Source organism: Cetorhinus maximus, chromosome 11 (genome assembly GCF_964194155.1).
Source record: "Cetorhinus maximus chromosome 11, sCetMax3.hap1.1, whole genome shotgun sequence".
NCBI lineage: Eukaryota > Metazoa > Chordata > Chondrichthyes > Lamniformes > Cetorhinidae > Cetorhinus > Cetorhinus maximus.
In genome coordinates this window covers 119,499,623-119,514,988 of record NC_135889.1, presented here as the reverse complement: position 1 = coordinate 119,514,988, position 15,366 = coordinate 119,499,623, and the positions used below count along the sequence as shown (strand labels likewise).

General features: G+C 44.9%; 1 protein-coding gene across 2 annotated transcripts in view; it reads right to left on the bottom strand.

The window, feature by feature from the left end:
• The window catches only part of ttll4 (tubulin tyrosine ligase-like family, member 4), a 77,695-nt gene extending 77,068 nt beyond the window's left edge, over positions 1-627 (bottom strand). For both annotated transcript variants that reach the window (XM_078552651.1, XM_078552652.1), the window contains exon 1: positions 175-627. The gene's annotated coding sequence lies outside the window, so the exon portion shown is untranslated. The remainder of the gene's footprint in view (positions 1-174) is intronic.
• Between the last annotated feature and the right edge of the window lie 14,739 nt (positions 628-15,366).

The window sequence follows — 15,366 nt, the reverse complement described above, 5'->3', positions numbered from 1 at the left end:
CCACCCTACCCCACTCTCCTCACCCCCACCCACCCTACCCCACTCTCCTCACCCCCACCCACCCTACCCCACCCTCCTCACCCACCCCACCCTACCCCACCCACCCCACCCTACCCCACCCACCCCACCCTACCCCACCCTCCTCACCCACCCACCCTACCCCACCCTCCTCACCTCCGGTCCGGCGGGTTGAGGAAACCGGTAGCCGCGTGTTTGTCGGGATGTCGGGGTCCCCGCTGGCGGCGGACCGGCTTTGAGGCTCTGACTCTCGGTGCTCCCTCTCTCTCTCCGCTAGGCCTCGGCTCCCGGGGTTAACGCCGCTCATCGCCGTGGCCGCCGGCTCATCATCCGCTTCTTCACTTCATTCCCCCTCCCCCTCCCCTTCCCCCTTCCCTAAACTCGGGGGTATTTTTTTTTACATAATAAAGAATATGAATAATGTTCGGACGACCCGGCTCCTCCTGAGGAGAGTGGGGGGGTTGGCTGAGCCGGACAGGCTCCCTCTCCCCTTAGCAACCACACACGGCGTGTCTAAGGCGACCGACGAATCCCGCGCTTACGACGTGCGCGTACACGTGACGTTACGTGACAAGGCGCGGCGAGGATGAGGGATGGGGCGCGCGCGGCAGGGAGGAGGAGGAGGGGGCGCGCGCGACAGGGGGAGGAAGGGGCACGCGCAGCGGGGAGGAGGGAGCGCGCGCAGCAGGGAGGAGGGGGCGCGCGCGGCATGGAGGAGGAGGACGGGGCGCGCGCGCGGCAGGGAGGAGGAGGAGGAGGGGGGGTGCGCGCGCGGCAGGGAGGAGGAGGGGGTGGGGCGCGCGCGGCAGGGGGGCGGGGTCTTGCACATTGCCCAGCTCAGCCCATGGCCACGGCATCAGAAGCCTCTGAAATGAAGGACACTGAGGGGGAGGGACAGTTGGTCAGCTTGGCCAAGCCCCTCTGCCCAATATTGCCCATGGGGTTGATGCACATTCTGTCCAATAGGCAGGGGAATGGTCACTCCCTTCACACCCCCTCCCTCACCCCCAGCCACAGCCACTGGCTGTCTATACATCGGGTTTGGGTGATGGTTGGGTTGCCAACACTCCAACTTGGAGCCTCCTGCAATTGAGCATCAATCTCCAGGACACTGCTGTGTGCAATCCTGGAGAAAAATCATCAAAAAAAAGAATTTGTCATTTCCTTCAAACGTTTCTCTTTACCCATGTATAAAAATATTGCAAAGGGTTGGGGGTGGAGGTGGGGGTGCAGTGAGATAGGGGAGGCTTTTTGGCTAACAGTAGAGAATCATCCAATTGGGAATTGTTTAACAAACAAAGCACGAGCAGTTTTCGTCTGGATGAAGTTCTGCACATGCATTATTCATTTTTCCCTCATGTGCTTCAATGTATTCAAGCATGTTAGACCCCAATTTTAGCCGTGGACCAGTTTTCGGTGAGCGAGATTTGGTAGCAATTATGCTGACTTGCTGAGCAGAACGACATTATTTCACCTGTCCCTAAAGAGATTCCAATTACACATTCCCTCCTTCCAGTTTTTAACCGTGATATTTCTTACGAGGCCACTGTCACACCTGGAGTATCAGGCAAGTAGGTTGCAGTTTAGTCACAGTTGTGAATATCTTCTGGCTCAAGTTCTTGTGTCAGAAGTCAAGTCTACACTCATGGTTCAATGAATGCAGAGTCTGCATTATTCTTCACTCCTTACTGCACCAATTAGCATAGGAAGGCAGTGCATCACAAGGATTGTGCCGACTAACGGCAAGAGCATGGTGGGGGGGGGGGAGTCATGTGATGAACCTCCAAGAATATATTTAATCACTGTTGGCAACCCTACCTGTTACTCGAGCACATCCGAGCTTTATGTGGCTTCATCATCTTCGATGGTCCCCTCATAACGGAGAGTCCATTGTGAGATCAGCATGGACATCAATGGAATTGGCAGTTCATGTTGTTGTTCTTTGGTGCTTAGGGGAGGAACTTCTGTAGCTATGCCACCTCTGGCCTTCCACTGGGCATGTTGGACATTGTGGGTTTGGCAAAGCATGCTGAACCAAATATCAGCATGGAACGGTTACAGCACGGAAGGAGGCCATTCAGCCCATTGATTGTGTTGGCTCTCTGCAAGATCAATTCACGCAGTCCCTTTCCCTGTAGCCCCGTAAATTCTTTCTCTTCAGATAATTACCCAATTTCCTTCTGAAAGCCACAATTGAATCTCCCTCCACCACACTTTCAGGCAGTGCATTCCAGATCCTAACCATTTGCTGCGTAAAAATAAAATTTCTCATGTTGTCTCTGGTTTATTTGCTACTCACCTGCCAGGTAATAAAACATTCCAAGGTTCACGGGAGCAATATAAAACAAAATTAACTACTAAGCCAGATAAGGTAATGCTGGGGCAGGTGGCCAAAAGCTTGGTCAAAGAGGTAGATCCTAAGGAACATATTAAAAGTGGAAAGAGTGGTAGAGACATAGAGAGGCTTAGGTAGAGAATTCCAGAGCTTAGGCCCCATGCTGCTGAAGCCATGGCTGCCAATGTTGGAGAGTTTAAAATCCAAGATGCACAAGAGGTTAGAATTAGCTGAGTGCAGATCATAGAATCACAGAATTGTTACAGCGCAAAAAGAAGTCATTCAGTCCATCATGTCTACATCAGCTCTCTGAATGAGCAATTCCCACAGTGCCATTCTCCTGCCTTCTCCCTGTAACACTGCACATTCTTCCTTTTCAGATAACTGTCTAATCTCCTTCTGAATGTTTTGATTGAACCTGCCTCCACCACACTCTCAGGCAGTGCACTCCAGACCTTAATCACTTGCTGCATGAAAAAGATTTTTCTCATATCATTTTTGCTGATTACTTTAAATCTGTGCCCTCTCATTCTCAACCCTTTCACAGATGGGAATGGTTTCTCTCTATCTACCCTGTCCGGACCCCTCATGATTTTGAATACCTCTATCAAATCTGAATATCAAATCAAAGATGTCTTAGAAGGTTGTGGAGCTGGATCACAGAGGTAGGTCAGGACAAACCCATGGAAACAACAAAGTGAATTTTTAAATTGAGGCGTTGCTGGAGTGGGAGCCAATGTCAGTCAGCGAGCACCCAGGTGATGGGTGAATGGGACTTGATGCATGGACATAGGCAGCAGAGCTTTCAATGACTTCATTTTCATAGAGACTAGAACGTGAGAGGCAAGCCAGGAATACAATGGAATAGTCAATTGCAATTGAGGTAACAAAGGCACAGATGAGGGTTTCAGTGGCAGATGAGCTCTAGACCTCATTACAGGTCCAAAAGAATTGACTTCCAAAAATAAGGTGAGAGTGACTGCCCTTGACATCAAGTCAGCATTTGACCGAGTGTGGCATCAAGGAGCCCTAGCAAAACTGGAGTCAATGGGAATCCGGAGAAAACTCTCCACTGGTTGGAGTCATACTAGCACAAAGGAAGATGGTTATGATTGGAGGCCAAGCATCTCAGCCCCAGCATATCGCTGCATGAGTTCCTCAGGGTAGTGTCCCAGGCCCAACCACCTTCAGTTGCTTCATCAATAACCAGGGATGTAGTGCTGGTGGAGTGCGCAGGCGCACCACTATGGCACCTCCTCTTGACTAGCAACCGACCAACAATTCAGGAGCCCCGGGCCAAACCCGAGTGCCAACTTGTGCCAAGGAACGTACTGGCATTGCCGGAAACCTTGCAGTGTCCATTAAAGAATTTGGATTAGCGGTTCACCGATTGGATCGGGATTTGAGACCAAACTCGGAGGCCAGGAACTACATCTGCTGACAGGCTGTGGCCTGGAACTGGCAGGCACATGCACAGTTTGCAATTTATTGTTCCTTGGGCTGGGAACAGCCTTGCACACATACACAGACGAAGAGGTCTTAAAGAGCCCAAACACCATGAAAGTACAGGTCAGGTGACCTGAGCAGGAGCACCATGACAGAGGACACAGCAAGGGGGGCAGGAGAAAGGTACCAGAAGTAAAGTCCCAGGTAACGGACAAAGATAAGGATCAGAGATAGATCCCACAGAGTCAAGATAAATGAAAGGAGTAGAGAAAAAGGATCCAAGTTCAAGAAAGGACTGCGGGGAGTGGTCTTGAAGCAAGGTGAGCTTGAAAGGAGCCGTGAAGATCAGAGGAGGCAGCCGAAGGTTGGTGACTCCTTACTCATTGCCTTTGGAGCAGTGGTGTTCTGCTTGACATGGCCGAAGATCTGAAAATGTGCTTAGAAGGTGAAGCTTGAGTGTATGTGGAGATCCAGAGTAATCACTGAAGGTGACATTGAAACCCTGGAGGTGAACAGTGTGCCAAAACTACTTACTGTTTCCAATGCCACCACCATCGTCGCCTGTTTAGTGTCTACTGTTAGGAGATAGAGATAGTTTAAGTAAGCTAAATTTGCATTTGTGTGTGTCAGGAATGAATTTTAGCTTTAAAGTTTAAATTTGATTCATATTTCTGTATCTATGTGTTAAGAAAAGTTCAAATTGCATTTTAGTTTCACTTTAAAACGTGCCTGCATTTCAAATGAGAGTTTTATGACAGTTGCAGCTAAGTTAAACAAACAAGACTGGAAAAAAACAGTGCTGTTGCCTAGCAACAGGGGTCCAGAAAGGCAGGTCCCTCCCACAGACACACACAGAAAGAACTTGAAAAGCAGTTTTGAGTTCAGTTTGAAGACAGCTGCCAAACAGAAGCCACCTAGAAGGGACAGATAGCCAGTGCCAAGCTAAAATTGGTTGAAAGTAGCTGCCAGAGAGAGGCTGGAGCAAAAGGGACAGATAGCAAGTCCCATGCTAAATATAAGATCCCAAAATCCAGGGCAGTGGAACAAGAGAAAGTCCCAAGCAGACCTTCTAGCCTGAGGGAAAGGCCGGAACTTGGAAAAGGTCCTGTTAAGTGATGTTAAGAGTGAGGGGCAGAGAGAAAGGCTCCAAGCTTCAGATGTAAAGAGACAAAAGCTGCAGAAAGCAGGTTTAAAGGAAGAACAGCTTGCAAGAGGCCAGAAGGTCCAAAGAGACAGCTGAAGGTCTGTAACTCTTTCTATGGGCATGTGAACCAATGGTGTACTGTTGACGGCTGAGTCAGAGAGACAGAGTATGTGGAGGACAGTTTGAATGCATGTGGTGATCCAGGGAAAATGAACATTGGAAGGAGAGTTCGAAACCCTGGAGGTGAACCTTTGAGAGAAAGCATTGATTTGGGAAAAGATTCCAAGGCGAGGTCTTGGAGAATGAAGATTGGAAACCCTCATGTGAAAGACGGAGTGCAGTGAGAACGGTTGGCTCACGGCGTGACAAGCATCTGGGGGGAGTTGAGGAGAGATCCATAGCATCTGTCTGGCATGGCATCTGTCACTTGGTTTCAGAGTGTGGTGTGCCTGACCACAGGTCGCCAATTGGTTTACATGGATTGTGTACTTATCGTGGACAATAGGTTATGAAATAGCTTTTTTTACTTGAGTTATCCTTACAAACTTGTATATATCTGTAAAGGTATAGTTGTGGGTGAAGGAGTATTGTAATGTAGTTCATCTTTTCTTGTTTAATAAATGTGTTACGCTTTTGTTAAAAGTTCATTAGCTGACACCAGTGACTCTGTTCAGTAGCCCCCTCCCCATGTATCTAAACAAATAAATAAAAGTTAGGATCTATCAAGCTGGGTTCCACCCTGGGATCAGCCTTGTCCAGGGTAACCTCAGTTGGGGATCATAACACTCCCTATTTTGTCTTTTTCCCCCAACACCCGGCTTGAAGTGGCAGGTTAACAGCTTATGAAATAAAACAGCCTAAAATCCACTGGCCTGCTCAGTACTCACTGTCAGTCTGAAGGGAGACAGGCCTCAGTCAGAATTGCTAACAGCTGCCCACAGGAAATAGGACAGTTTCTAAAACCCCCAAGCTTATGAGCCTGCTATACTCATAATTGGGGAAAAAAACAAACAAAACTTCAAAACTGCCTGATAGCAATATAATGACCATGAAACAAAAAAGCATAACCCCCTTCTTTTGTGGAGAAAGTGAAGAAAGTAAAGAACATTCAAGTCCTGTCACACTGAGTGATGATGGAGGGGGGAGCTCCAGTGTTGCAGCTGCCTCTTAAGTCAGAATAAAAAATTACTACATCTGGAGCTGAGCTTGATACAGTGATAGACCATAAGATCATAAAATGTAGCAGAAGTAGGCCATTTGGCCCATCCAGTCTGCTCCACCATTCAATAAGATGACGGCTGATCTGATAATCCTCAACTCCACTGTCCTGCCTTTTTCCCATAACCCTTGATTCCCTTACTGATTAAAAATCTGTCTATCTCAGCCTTGAATATACTTAACGACCCAGCCCCTCCAGCCCTCTGTGGTAAAGAATTCCACAGATTCACTACCCTCTGAGAGAAGAAATTCCTCCTCACCTCTGTCTTAAATGGGCGACCCCTTATTCTGAGACTATGCTTCTGGTCCTAGACTCTCCCACAAGGGGAAACAACCTCTCAACATCTACCCTGTCAAGCCCCCTAAGAATCTTATATGTTTCAGTAAGGTCACCTCTCATTCTTCTAAACACCAATGAGTACAGACCCAATCTACTCAATCTTTCCACATAAGAAATTCCCTCCATTCCCAGGGTCAACCTAGTGAATTTTCTCTGGACTGCCTCCAATGCCAGTATATCTTCCCTTAGATAAGGGGACCAAAACTGTTCACAGTGTTCTAGTTGTGGCCTAACTAGTGCCTTGTATAGTTTTAGCATGACTTACCTATTTTTATACTCCATTCCCTTTGGAATAAAGGCCGACATTCCATATGCCTTATCTATTACCTGCTGAACTTGTATGTTAGCTTTTTGGGATTCATGCACAATGACTCCCAGATCCATCTCTGCTGCAGCTTTCTGCAGTCTTTCTCCATTTAAATAATATTCAGTTCCTCTAGTCTTCCTGCGAAAGTGCATAATTTTACATTTTCCCACATTATATTCCATCTGCCAAGTTTCTGCCCACTCACTTAACTAGTTTATATCCCTCTGTAAACTCTTTGTGTCATCCTCACCACTTGCCTTCCCATCTATTTTGTGTCATCCGCAAACTTGTCAATAGTATGTTCACTTCCCTCATCTAAGTCAGTAATATATATTGTAAATAATTGTGGCTCCAGTGTTGATCCCTGTGGCACTCCACTAGTTACAGGTTGCCATCCTGAAAATGCCCCATTATCTCAACTCTATGTCTTCTATTAGTTAGCCAATCCTCTATCCAAGCTAATATACTACCCACAACACCATGAGCTCTTATCCTATTAAATAGCCTTATGTGTGGTACCTTATCGAATGCCTTTTGGAAATCCAAATTTGTTAGATCTACTGGTTCCCCTTTATCTATCCTGTGTGTTACCTCCTCAAAGAATTCTAATAAATTTGTCAGGCATGATTTCTCCTTCATGAAGCAATGCTGACTCTGCTTGATTATATTATGCTATTTCTAAATGCACTGCCATTACATCCTATATAGTAGATTCTAACATTTTCTCAATGACGGATGTTAAGCTAACTGGCCTATAGTTACCTGTTTTTTGACTCCCTCTGTGTTTGAATAAAGGTGTTACATTAACAGTCTTGCAATCTTCTGGGACATTTCCAAAATCTAAGGATTCTTGGAAGATTACTACCAATCCATTCACTATCTGTGTAGCTACTTCCTTTAATATCCTAGGATCCAGGGGACTTATCAGCCTTTAGCCCCATTAGTTTCCCTAGTACTTTTTCTCTAGTGATAGTTATTGTATTTATTTCCTTCCCAGATTTTGCCCCTTGATTATTTAGTCTTTTGGAATGCTATTAGTGTCTTCTACCGTGAAGACTGATACAAAGTATTTATTCAACACCTCTGCCATTTCCTGGTTCCCCATTATTATTTCCCCAGCCTCATTCTTTCAGGGGCCTATGTTCACTTTGGCCTCTCTTCCTTTTTTTATATTTACTTAAGTTCTTACTGTCCGTTTTTATATTACCCTTAAAGTTTATTTTCTCCTTCTTTATTTTTTTTTTGGTCATCTTTTGTTAGTTTTTAAAACTTCCTCAATCCTCCGGCTTACCACTAATCTTTGCTACCTTGTATGTTTTTTCTTTCAATTTGATACTTTCCTTAACTTCTTTGGTTAACCATGGTTGGTTTATCCTCTTCCTAGAATCCTTCTTCCTCACCAGGATATGTCTTTGTTGTGAGTATCTTTGTTGTGAGTCATGAACTATTTTCTTAAATGTCTGCCATTGTTCATCAACTGTCTTTTCTGCTGAACCCCTTTCCCAGTCCACTCCAGCCAACTCTGCCCTCATTCCTTTGTAATTACCCTTATTTAAGTTTAGATCTGTATTCCTTTGCGGATGTGCTTTTATTATTTATTCACGGGATGTGGGCATTACTGGCTAGGCTAGCTTTTATTGCCCATCCCTAATTGCCCTTGAGAAGGAGGTGGTGAGCTGCCTTCTTGAAGCACTGTAGTCCATGTGGTGTAGGTACACCCACAGTGCTATTAGAGAGGGAGGTCCAGAACTTTGACCCAGTGACAGTGAAGGAATGGCGATATATTTCCAAGTCTGGATGGTGGGTGGTTTGGAGAACTTCCAGGTGGTGGTGTTCCCATGTGTCTGCTGCTCTTTTCCTTCAAGATGGTAGTGGTCATGTGTTTGGAATGGGTCTCTTAAGGAGGCTTGGTGAGTTCCTGCAGTGCATCTTGTACATGGTACACGCTGCTGTCACTGCTCGTCGGTGGTGGGGGGAGTGAATGTTTGTGGATGGGGTGCCAATCAAACCAGTTGTTTTGTCCTGGACGGTGTCAAGCTTCTTGAGTGTTTTTGGAGTTGCACTCATTTAGGCAAGTGGGGAGTATTCCATCACACTCCTAACTTGTGCCTTGTAGATGGTGGACAAGCTTTGGGGAGTTAGGAGGTGAGTTACTTCCCCAGGATTCCTAGCCTCTGACTTGCTTTTGTAGCCACAGTATTTATATAGCTAGTTCAGTTCAGTTTCTGGTCAATGGTAACCCCCAGGATGTTGATAGTGGGGGATTTAGCGATGGTAATGCCATTGAACATCAAGGGGTGATGGTTAGATTCTCTCTTGGTCATTGCCTGACACTTGTGTGGCGTGAATGTTACTTGTCACTTGTCAGCTTAAGCCTGGATATTGTCCAGGTCTTGCTGTATTTGGACATGGACTGCTTCAGTATCTGAAGAGTTGTGAATGGTGCTGAACATTGTGCAATCATCAGCGAACATCCCCACTTCGGATCTTATGATGGAAGGAACTCCTGCAGTGATGTCCTGAAACTAAGATGATTAACCTCCAACAACCACAACCATCTTCCTTTGTACTAGGTATGACTCCAACCAGCGGAGAGTTTTCCCCCTTATTCCCATTGACTCCAGTTTTGCCAGGGCTGCTTGATCCCAAAATCGGTGTGGGCTCCTTGATGTTAAGGGCAGTCACTCTCACCTCACCTCTGGAGTTTAGCTCTTTTTTCCACGTTTGAACCAAGGTTGTAATGAGGTCAGGAGATGAGTGGCTCTGGCGGAACCCAAACTGAGCGTCAATGAGCAGGTTATTGCCAAGCAAGTGCAACTTGATAGCAGTATTGATAACCCCTTCCATCACTTTACTGATGATGGAGAGTAGACTGATGGGGGCGGTAATTGGCCAGGTAGGAATTTTCCTGTTTTTTGTGTACAGGACATACCTGGTCAATTTTCCACATAGCCGGGTAGGTTCCAGTGTTGTAGCTGTACTGGAACAGCTTGGCTAGGGGTGCAGCAAGTTCTGGAGCACAAGTCTTCAGCACTATTGCCGGAATATTGTCAGGGCCCATAGCCTTTGCAGTATCCAGTGCCTTCAACCATTTCTTGATGTCATGTGGAGTGAATCGAATTGGCTGAAGACTGGAGTCTGTGATGCTGGAGACCTGCAGAGGAGGCCAAGGTGGATCATTCATTCAGCACTTCTGGCAGAAGATTCTTGAAAATGCTTTAGCCTTATCTTTTGCACAGATGTGCTGGGCTCCTCCATCATTGAGGATGGGGATATTTGTGGAGCCTCATCCTCCAGTGAGTTGTTTCATTGTCCACCACCATTCATGATTGGATGTGGCAGGACTGTAGAGCTTAGATCTGGTCCGTTAGTTGTGGAATCACTTAGCTCTGCCTATCACTTGCTGGATATGCTGTTTGGCATGCAAGTAGTCCTGTCTTGTGGCTTCACCAGGTTGACACCTCATTTTTAGCCTGGTGCTGCTCCTGGCAAGCCCTCCTGCACTCTCCTTCGAACTAGGGTTGATCCCCTGGCTTGGTGGTAATAGTAGAGTAGTGGATATGCCGGGTCATGAGGTTGCAGATTGTGGTCGAGTACAATTCTGCTACTGATGGATGCCACTCTTACGTTGCTAGATCTGTTCAAAATCTATCCCATTTAGCATGGTGGTAGTGCCACACAACACGATGGAGGGTATCCTCAATGTGAAGATGGTACTTTGTCTCCACCAGGACCGTGTGGTGGTCACTCCTACCGATACTGTCATGGACAGATGCATCTGCGGCAGGCAGGTTGATGAGAATGAGGTCAAGTATGCTTTATCCTCTCTAATACTGTACACAGGACTCCAGATGTGGACTTACCAATGCTCTGTATAACTGAAGCATAACCTCATCACTCTTATCTGTAAGGTATGATTACATGAGTATGACAATATCAGGCTGTTGCTTGACTAGTCTGGGAGACAGCTCTCCCAATTTTGGCACTAGCCCCCAGATGTTAGTAAGGAAGAATTTGCAAGGTTGACAAGGCTGAGTTTGCCCTTGTCATTTCCAGTGCCTAGGTGTCATGAAGTTATTAATGTATATAGTGTTGGAAATTATTTTTTAAAATAGAGGTTTACTCTGTGGGTGTGTCTGTATATGTCTTAATTGGATTAAAGCCAGCTAGTCTGGGTGCTTTGATGTGTACTAGTTTTGAGATGTAAGAGAGGTAGAGTGCATTTGCATTTTGTTGAATAGAGCATTCAAGAAGGGGAGTGAAATCTGGCACCTAGCTAGCAGAGACCAAGCAATGTTTATATTACTAATAAAACTGGTACTATGAAAGGGGTTTTATTGTTAGAAGAGGTGGAGTTCAAAGGGGCTGGTGATAAAATGAGAATTTACATTCAATGAGATGTGTTGGGTATAACAGACAGCAGTTTTATGTGTGCAGAGCGGAGGCAATGTAATATCAAAGCCTGTAAGCCTGCCACTGTGTCTGCAAAGGAACCAAAGTGAAATGAACTTCATTTTGAATTTGTAAGGTGAAAATGCTTTGCCTGGTGATTGGTTAAGTCTATGGGTTGCTGTTGCCTTAGTGGAGATTAGTTTGGGAATTTGTTAAATGTTATGATAGTAGTAATTTGTAGCCATGTGTATAAATTTAACTTGTGTAAATTAATAAATGTCTCATGTAGTTTGATATAAAAAACCTCTTGAGAACTGGGTCTGATTCCTGAATTTAGAGCTGCATCACAAACATACTACTTAAAAATATAGATTATTACAATTGTTTAAAGTTTCCCTCTGGGATTTTTAAATAACACAGCTTTACCAACTGCTGTGTCATAACACTAGGTCAATGCCATGTGATCCATCTGGTTTCATTCCTTTTAGGCTTTTCAGCAGTTTGGTATAACTGAGTGGCTTGCTAGGCAATTTAAGAGGGCATTGTTGCTGTGGGTCTGGAGTCACATGTAGGCCAGATCAGGTAAAGACGGTAGATTTCCTTCCCTAAAGGACATTAGTGAACCTGCTGGGTTTTTCTTTTGACGATTGACATTGGTTTCATGGTCATCATTAGACTGTCAATTCCAGGTTTTTTATTAAATTCAAATTTCACCATCTACTGTGTTGGGATTCGAACACTGGTCCCCAGAGCATTATCCTGGATCTCTGCATTACTGGCCTTCCAGTGTGGACAGGGGAAATGTGGAAGTGGAAAAAAGTGACATGTCCTTGGTTAGACTATAAGGGTGAAAAACCTGGGCGTAAAGTATGTGCAAATATTAGCAGCTTATCACTTTTCACATCCAAGGGATTGAAACTTTCGAAAGAGTGGCGTTTCTACAAAGTGACATACAATGGATCCAATCTGAGTGCACGTTTAAAATCACTCAGGAAAAAAGATTGTAGAACATAAACTGTTGAAAACTCACATCGCTGCACAACAACTTGCTGAAAAAGCGAGGAGGAAGACGCTCTTGGAAAACATTATGACAGCCTGGACGCATCTCATTGAAAGATGGGCTCCTACAGTTTTCCACTCTGCATACAGGCCTTATTCTGACCACTTTGGCTTGCTGGAACCTCAAAGTGCAAATGGTGTTGACACGGGAATTGGGTTGCATTCCCGCGACAGTGCTGCCGAAGTTAGTGACCACATAGCTACCCAGATGAGGGAGAACATTTTCCAGGATATCAAAGTAATCGAGAGTAAAATTTCAATTCTTATTGAAGTATCTACAAGCCTCGGTAGCAAAACTGCTCTAGTCGTTTACCTGAGATATATGGGTGATAAGAAGGATGATCCACACTTCACGTTTTTAGATCTGGTTGAATATCCAGATCAAAAAGCTGATACAATAGTTAAGTATCTTCGCGAAACATGGTTTTGATGATTCCTACCTGAAGCAGCATCTTGTAACATTTGCTACTGATGGAGTGAGTGTTATGCTGGGCACCAAATCAAAGTGTAGCTCACAGACTTATGGAGAAATACCCAGATATTATTATTTGGCATTGCCTGAACCATGGATTAGAATTTGCAGTGGGAGATTCGGTGGCAGAAGTTAGTGGAGGGAACCGTTTCCATTCCTTTAGGGATAAATGATACTCTGTGTATAACAGATCGCCTCTCAATCAGAGGCAACTAGCAGATTGTGCTGCTGAATTAGAACAACACATTTCCAAAATAGGCCGCACTTTAAGCACCAGATGGGCAGCAAGTTCATTTTGAACAGTGACGGCTGTGTGCTTCAACTATGAAACATTATGTGCTCATTTTGAACTGGCAATGAAAGATTAAACAATGTCTGTGTCTGACAGGAAAACCTATGAGGGTCTGTTAAAGAGAATTTCCTTGAAACAGTTTCTCTATAGACTTAGCTCTGATGTATGACACATTACATGAACTTGGCACGCTCTCATAGTGTTTGCAGAAACGCACTACGACAATTGTGTGTGCAGGCGAACTGATCCTTCGCAGTGTACGCTTTCTGCATGGATTAAAAGAGCGACTTGACATAAAAACTCTTGAGGCCAAAGCTGCAGTCATACAGTGAAAGTTTGGAGTAGTCTCGTTAGGGAGCAACAGTAAGGCTATCAGAATCGGCAACAGCTTCTCTCTGCAAGTGGTTTAAATTGTCGCCTGCTTCGGTAATCAACGCATCCAGAGACTATGTGGATGGAGCTGGACCAACATGTTCCCCAGGATTTCTGACCATTACTAAATTGTACACAAGTAATTCCAAGCAGCATTGCAGAACGTGAGCAAGGATTCAATCAAATGAACTTAATTATAACACCAATGCACTCAAGGGCTTTCATAAACCGGGTATCAGCATTCGTGTTTGTCAGATTACACGGACCCCCCCGCTCCTGATGCATTGGAGCCCAGCACCGTAAGTCACAACCTGGCTGTGATGTCACCGATCGGCAGAGGACTCGAGGACAAGATCAGCCTCTCCCTCTAGCACAAGTGTGGAACGCGATCCCGTCGGGGAAATTGTGACGATCTGGTTGCAGAAATCCAAGAAGCGTCAAGTTTTTGAAAGTTTGTGGCGATCAAGCGTCTGCAAACCATGAGGCCACCGAAAAATGTATCGATGAGTTTGCTATGTTAATTTCAGATGAAAAACTTTCGCCCAAACTAATTTACAATGCTGATGAGTCAAGTCTGTTCTGGCAGTGCACCCCTAGGAAAACGCCAGCAATGGAGGAGGAGAGTGCACCAACAGGTGTTAGGGATGGGTTGACTGTACTTGGTTCTGCCAATGTGGCTGGCACACACGAAAATAAATTGGCTGTAATTGGGAAGAGCAAATGTCCCAGGAACTTCAAGGGTATTCAGACATATTACCCGTTCACCTATATGCCAATAAGAGAGACTGGATAACCAGGGACATGTTTTGTGATTAGTTTCACAACTACTTTGTAGCAGAGGCATGTGTGCACTGGTTGGTAGCTGCACTTGAAGAAAACTGTAAAATCATATAGCTCCTGGACAATTGTTAAGCACATCCCCCTGTCAAACTCTTGGCGAAGAACAATGTTTTTGCTGTTTACTTCCCCTCCACCCCCCACCAATGTAACGTCATTAATTCAGCCGATGGACCAAGGCAATTTTCAGTCCATGAAATGTAAATGGTGAAAACAGTGATGTCGAGGATGACATAGTGAATCCAGTAGAGAAAGTGCCCATAGATGATATTGTCAACATGTGTGATAGGTTGATAGATGCACTCGAGCAACATGCATTTGTAAGTGAGCAAGAAATAATATCCATCTATAAAACAAAAGACAAACGTATGAAACAAAAATCAATGTTGATTAGGCAGATGAAGCTGGAAAAACTATTCGAGAATGCCTCCCAGCAGAGCACATCGACACTCTGAACCCTCTCCTACAAACAGAATCGAAGACGGTGTCACAGTTGGGAACTTATTACAGGTGCCTTGCCTTTATCATTCAGTAATACATCTTACTTTTCTAGCAATTTTATTCACTTTAGACTATAGCTAGCCTAGGCTTAGGCTATTGTAATGTAAGTAGGCCTAGTCCTATAGGTCACATCAGAAAACCAAAATTACCTGAAATTCAAAACACAATCGGCCCCGAGGGTTTTGGATGATGGATACTTGATCTGTAAAATGTTGCAGAATGAGATTCTAGTTGTGCTAAAGACCAATGACTCAAATAGCACATGTTTCAAAATAAACTACCTACTGCCTACTGGTATTAATATTTTTCACTTAAAAGGCATGGTTTGCTGATTTTGGGGACTCAAATGATTCATAAATAGGAAAACAACATAATAGTAGATTTAGAAATGATATGTCCAACACATTTTCCTAGAGCTCCTGCACTTCAAAATTTTGCCAATACACCACGGTCAATGACCTTCCCTCCATCATAAGATCAGAAAATTTGCCAATGTTTGCACAGTGTTTAGTCCCGTTCACAACTCCTTAGATACTGATGCAGTCTGTGTCCGCATGCAGCAAGTCCTGGACAACATTCAGCCTTCGGCTGATAAGTGGCAAGTAACATTCGTGCCACACAAGTGCCAGGCAA